Source organism: Anas platyrhynchos, chromosome 7 (genome assembly GCF_047663525.1).
Source record: "Anas platyrhynchos isolate ZD024472 breed Pekin duck chromosome 7, IASCAAS_PekinDuck_T2T, whole genome shotgun sequence".
NCBI lineage: Eukaryota > Metazoa > Chordata > Aves > Anseriformes > Anatidae > Anas > Anas platyrhynchos.
The window spans coordinates 9,974,385-9,981,383 of NC_092593.1; positions in this window are offsets into that span (position 1 = coordinate 9,974,385).

The following is a 6,999-nucleotide window of genomic DNA, read 5'->3' on the forward strand; positions in this document are numbered from 1 at the left end:
AGCAGCCATTCATCCCTCTGTTTTAGGAGTACGAGCAAGCTTGAAGTGAACAACAGAAACTTCCAGGCAGGAACAGAAAGTGCTTGGCAAACGCCAAGTCATGGGGGAAAGCTTCAAGGGTTTGGCAGCCTGGACAAGGTGGAGTGGAGATGTCCATCTGCCAAACCCACTGAGAGGCAACCATCATTTCACTGTTTTAATATTTCTGAAGCTCAAATTAATCTGACCCCAAGCCTAGACTTTGAGCTCTAAAGATGGTTTTAATGGGGACATTTTTTGTATTCTCTTACATCAGCTACTGCTTGCAACTGGATGGAGATCTTCCAGGAGTGTCATTGACAGTAAATGGTTTGATGAAACCAGAGAGAGTTTGTCCGCAGAGATGCCCCTTACACCACAGGAGATAAGATCCTTCACTGAGCATCTGGGAAACATTCATTATTCATACAACCAAAACACATGTGGGTCTTGCGTACCACTCTGCCAAAAGCTTTTAAGATTCTCCTGCAGGTATCAGAGATTGTTTTTTTGATGCTGAAACCTTGCAGCCCTGTTGAAAATTGAGGCTGCCAGGAGCTTGCACCCACCATGTAGAAGCTGATTCACCACCACTGCATCTCTTGTGGAGGTCAAAAATCAGCTGGTCTCCCGCTGTAGTATTCAATCCCACTCATGGGTCCTTTTTCCATAGTCACACACAAACACAACAAAGAAGCTAGCCTGGTGCTTTGTTTTCATGCCATGTATTTCACCCAAGATGCAGGAAAATTAAGTTCATGTCCATCTTCTTCCTTCCCACTGTCACAGATGTGCAGAAGGCATCTGGTCCTTCCCATTAAAAACCCTAAAAACTAAAACCTTGATTGATGTTTCTTGTCTCTGACATTTGGGAGAAGAAAGGAGAGAGCTTTTGCCTTTAACAGTACCTGAGTGGCATAGGTTTCAAACTGATAATGGATTGAATAAGTAAACACAAATATTGTTATTTTTATGCATAAAGAATGATAGTGGAGAAGACCAGAATAACTCTTTGAGACATTTCCTAACTGGAGGGAGAAATAAATTAAAATATGCAGTAAAAGTTTTACAGCAGTTAGTGATTTCACTTTTGGAAAACCTGCTAGAAAGTTAATGGCACAATAAATTCTTTTGTTGTGAGAAATGATTATTTGGGGTTTTAAGGTTTGACAATTCCTTGTAAATCTAATCAGCCAGCTAGCAATTAATAACATTAAATGGCTTCACGTCTTTCTGCGTGAGCACAGCAGCGCTGTGTCAATGCACACACCTCCCAATGTTTGCAGGCTGGCTCACATCAGCTGGGTGAAAGCAAAAGAAAGCATTTCTCCAGGCGTTAAATAACCACCAGCACAAGCCCAGGGGGAAAGATCAGAGGGCCCAAGATTTCTACCAGCATGGTTGGAAGACCTCTTATTTTGCTTCAGATTCTGCCTGACCTGGCTTTTGTGCTTCATTTTAACTGCAAGAAAGAAGCAAGTAATTTGAGGCTGACACATCTCAAATCAACACTCCAACCCTCTAACTTGCTGTGTTTTCATCTTTTAAGCTTTTGATCCATGAAGGGACCGAAATCTCTTTGAACCATGTTATTTTTCACCATTGCAGATGACACTACAATTTTTTGCCCTGGACTAAGTTCAGAAGAGGAATGAGGCAGTGTCACAACATCGAAGCCAGGCAGCTGAAGATGGCCTGGGTAATATTGTTAATTTGGACCCAGAATGATACATTGGACTATAGAGTACAAGAGTTTGCATTTTTTGCATAAATATTAAAAAGCTGTGTAGGACAACCACAGATCAGACGTGAAATTCAGGAGGTCCCTCTCGGCTCCAACCCTGCTTCAGATTTTTGCTTTAAAACCAAACTCAACCAGATTTTAGTGGGAGATGCTCTGAAGACAAATCAGTGGTCAGCAGGCTACAGTGAAAATTCATAGCATTCTTGCACAGGAAAGGAGGTTGAACAGTGCTGAGTGAGACTTAAAGTCTACATTTGTCCATTATAATACTTTTTCTAAGTTATTACATATCCCTAAGAAAATGAATGTGCTACAGTGGCTTTATTTAAGCTTCGGTGGAGTTTGAAGTGATTTGGATTTTGTCTCCTGTGCAATTTCATCTATTGCTCTTCTTGTCTCCCACCAGCAGACACAGAAGCCAAAACCCAGCTACAAGATCAAGTAGCTTTTCATCTTCAAACATTAATTATCACAAACTCTGTGAAGCTGGTGAGCATTGCTGCCTTCCATTTCTCAAGTAAAGAGACAGACAGCAGCAAAGCAGCTTTCCCAGAGCCACTGAGAAACCATTGCAGAGCCCAAAATGTGATTTAACTTCTTCCTGTGCTTCTACAAACTGAGCGGCAGCAGGAAAGTACCCCCAGTTGAGTCTCACTGGGCACTAAGTCAACAAACACTTTAAATCACTCTTCTGGAAGTCAGTAGAAGTGAGCAAACATACTCGTGACCGAGCCATCCTCACGCAGACACTTGGCTCAGACAAATCCTGACTGGGGCAGAGCCAGCTGGTCAGCCCCAGACAGAACTGCAGGTTAACCTCAGTAATAACGCCACGCCGAGAAATTCGCAGTGGGTGGGTGCTGGCAGGTAGGAGGAAGAATTTGGGCCAGTCCGTAAGAGCAGAGCCCCAGGGCAAGCCCTGTGGCACAGAAAGCAAAGAGGAAGGGATAAAGCAGCTTAAATTGTGAGACAAATTGTTGCAAACCCCAGTGGCAGAAAGCACAGCCCACAAGCTGAACACTGTACATGGGAGGGGACGTGAAGCCCTTGCTCCCCAACCTGCCTTGGCCGAGGCATTTCACATTTTACTGCAACATCAATCCCACTTCCCAGTGTAAAGTATATCACTTTTATCAAAAGTCTCTCCCTCTTCAAAGGGAAACCACAACCAAACAGAGCACAAACAGATCCATGTGGTTCATATGTATTTAGAAAGCTCCTAAAAGAAAAACTCTCATTGTTCACCTCCTTAGCTAAAAAAAAAAAAAAAAAAAAAAAAAGTTTTGTTTTTTAATATTTACACTGAAATACCATAATATCTGTGAGCTATCCACAGCCCACAGCTGTGAAGATAGCTCAGACACCTCTGCCACTCCCACCTGCAGAGGACACCCTAAGCTGGTTCATGCAACACATCACCTTATTTCTCCCACACCACTTTTTGGGTGTGCATAGAACCCCTTTTCTCACCGAGCAGCAGGATTGCACCCTCAGCATGCCCTTTCTGGCAGGAACAGCCCCACAGGTGGTGACCCTTTACTGGATTTATGTGGTAGGGTAAAACGTGGCTCAGTAAAGCCACCACAGACACTCACGTCCCAAACCTCTGGAGTAGATGACAGAGAGCTGGCAAATCTGACTGATTGTGTGTTCACGACCAATGCTTATTGCTGGACAATAACCACAAATGCTAATTCTTATTCTGGAGTAGGACGGCTCCTCGGCACCATGCGGGGCTCCCAGGGTCCCCCAAGTGAAGCCAGACACCACGGCAGGGGTCTGTGGGGTCGTCACTGGCAAAGCTCAATTCTCCACACCACCAGTGTGGCATCACAGGCTGCCTAGTCTAAAACAGGCTAGTCCCTGCTTTTCAGTCTCTTCTTTTAAAAAATGAGTAAAATTAGACCTTAAAAAAAATCCTACTACAAGCAAGGAATTTGATAGTGAAGAATGCAGTTGGCACGTAAAATTCAGTGCTGTTATTCCTCTAAAAATAACATTTGGAAGCTTCCACTCAGCTAGTGCCACCGGTGCAAATTGTTTTCACTGGTAATGACATGATAAAATGTTAAACAGCAGGTGGGAGCTCCATTACTAAATGCCCAGGAGGAAACCAGATGAAGGATTTTTTTAATCTGCTGAGAATTGACCATTATTATAATTGAGTAACCTTTTTAGAAAAGAGATACGAAGGGAAGTTTTCATGACCTTAACTGCTTCGCATAACTTCACATGTCATCTGTTCCTGTTGTTCCTACCCTAAGAGGCACTTGGTATTCATGACAATCCATAAAGCCCATCGCTCGCAATAATTGATATCATTAATTTACATTCTGTGAAGGCCTTTCTGTAATCATTAGCCAGCCATACGGGAGGTAAAATCAATGATCTGAACTATGTCATTAATAATAAGACAGGTGCGAACACGTTTTTCTAAAAACATGAATACTGCAAGTTATTTAATTTATATTATCACTGTAGACAAACAACAAACTTGACACAAAACAAAATTTACGCACAACACAACACTGCTATCTAATGATTGCTCCTGATTGATGTTTAACTAAAAGAAATCTATGTTACTTTCTATACTCTTTGCAGGACGTTAATTCCAACTACAAGAGAACTTTTCAGTGAGACCCAAATCTTCTCTAGTGGTGTTTATTTAAATAAAGTGTCTGAATACTGGAAAAAATCCTTCAGTCTGAGAGAGAACAGTAAAATTTTGCCACTAAATTCATGAACAGTGCAGGATTTTCCTTATCGCCTCCTCTTCACCATAAAAATCTGGGGGAACTTCACACCTGTTGGCTGTTGCATGCAGGTGCTGAGCCCTCCTGACTGCTATTACATCCCCATCCACACACGACGTGCAGATGCCACAGCCCAAATTCTAGTTTCTTGACTGAAATCTTCCCTAACTGACAGTTTCATAGGAGCGATGCTGCCAAAGATGAGATCTGACTGACGTCTTTACAAATGAGGTTCTGTCAAGCAAAATGAAGCTTGATTTGTGGATTTGCAATGAAAAGCCATTTAAAATGTTTACTCATGAACTCAGCACGTTTCCTGCAAAGACGTGAAAGATATTATAGGCTACAAAAGCTGAATGTCATTTTATGAGAACTGCTTTACAGAATATTACTGCAATATGTAAATAATATTTTGCTGTTTAAAGCTAAATAATTATCAATGGATAAAGCATTAATATGGCTGGGAATGCCTGAAAAAACATTGAGGAGACAGTGTACCTGCTCTTGCCTCTGAGAAATGTACTTGCAAAAACCATTTTTGGTTGGTTGTTTCAGGGTGCCAAAGCTGCAGAGGAACTTCTGAAAAAAAAAAAAAAAAAAAAAAAAAAAAAGCAGATTTTCAACAGAACATTTCCATTTCAAAGCACTTTGCTGTAAAAGAAATGGTCTGAGCCACCTCTAGCTCCAGCCATGTGTTCACTAAATCACCATGGACAATGATGATTTCTCTGTGCAGTTTGCTATCCATTAACAGCATTATTTCTATGCACTATGCTCCAACACGAGGCAGTTTCCGTGCCGTGCCCCCACCTGGCTGCAGCTCTGTGCCTCTCTGCACACCAGGCAGGCACCTGCAAGGTGACCCAGGGAGGCTGGGGTTGAATTTCCATCCTTCATTTCCTTCAACACTGCACAGAGTTTTCCATCGGAGATCAAGATAGTTTTGATCAGGCTATTTTTATTTTGTATTATGTTTTTTTCATTGCTGCCTAGCCCATCTTCTTGCCTTGAACCAGACTGCAATGACTTATCTCCCTGTTTTCAATCATCCATTCTCTGGGGAAAAAGCAAACAAGGCAATCACACCGCGGGGACAGCAGCAGCTTTTTCTTATAAAGATCTTGTGGGTGTTTGTCAGCAGGGCTGGGTTTTATTCTCCTCCCTCAGTTAAAACCAGAGGAACGTCTTCAAGAGGCTGAAGCTGCATTTAGGCACCTGTCAAATTTGGCTTTCAGTAAACCTCATTTCCTTGCAGTCTCCTTGAATTAATGCCAGTGGTTGACATGTGAGGGGCCTGGCTGACTACAAAGTTCATTTCAGATCTCATAGAAACTGTATTCCTGGATCCTCCTCAAAAAGGGATTTGTTTTCATTTTAAATTTAATTATTTTAATTGCCAACCATAAAAATTTGCTTTCATTATGTTCACGTTAAGCATAGCGTTTTCCCCCTCCTACAATCACTAACTCACATAAAAGAAAATACGCTAAATTGATTTTCTTCCATAGGAAATACATCAAGGAAAGGATTGATTTCCCTCCATAGGAAACAAGACATGAATGTTTTTAATCCAGCTGCTGCATTCAGTTATCATGTACAGTATGAAGAACTGTGCCATAAAAATGAAACTAAATGTATAATGGCACAGACCACTCTTCTCTCATGTTATCTTCAAGTATCCAGTGCTTTGGCAGGACACTACATAAACCTTTAAGCATTACCTACCCCCATTTATTTTCCAGTGGGTTCCAATCCTTGTTTATGCACCTTTCTGGGATGTTCTTTGGAAAGAACTGCATTTAGTCATGCGTTTATTTCAGTGAAAAGACTGGATGCAACATTAGTTACAAAACTTGGGTAAGTGTGGCAAGTCTCACCCTGTGCTACTGCAGACTAGGCTATTCTATCATATATATCAACCCCATGAATATTTGTAACCGAAGATACATTTCACAGGCAGCTTAAATGATTTTATCTGGGGTCTGCACCATCCTTGACCTTAAAAACATCCATGCAGATTTTCACAGGCAAAGGATGTAATTACATCAAATTTAAACAAAATTTGTCATCTGAATAATGTAGAAAAAAAGCCATACCTGGAAATAACAGTTCTAAGCCCTGCAAAGGTTGCAGCTTGACGGCTACATTGAAGCTCAGGCTAATCCTTAGTGAAAAGACATCAGCCACTATATTCTTCCGAGATCATCATCATGGCCAAACTGCTGTCGAGGAGAAGGATTCCCTGGTATTTTACATTTGAAAAAGTAATTCCCAGCATTGCTTCTTTTCTGTACTGTGTGCACAGGGAGGAAACAGCTTTGTGATCTAGATGCCCATGGGAGATGCTGAGTGCCATATGGGGGCCGTCGGCTGCAGCTCACACACAACTGATCCATGCCCCATCACACCCCGACCCTGGGCAGGCAGCAGGACCAGGAGGATGCAGCAGGGCTGACTTGCGAGACCAGTGGCCCCAGCAAAGGA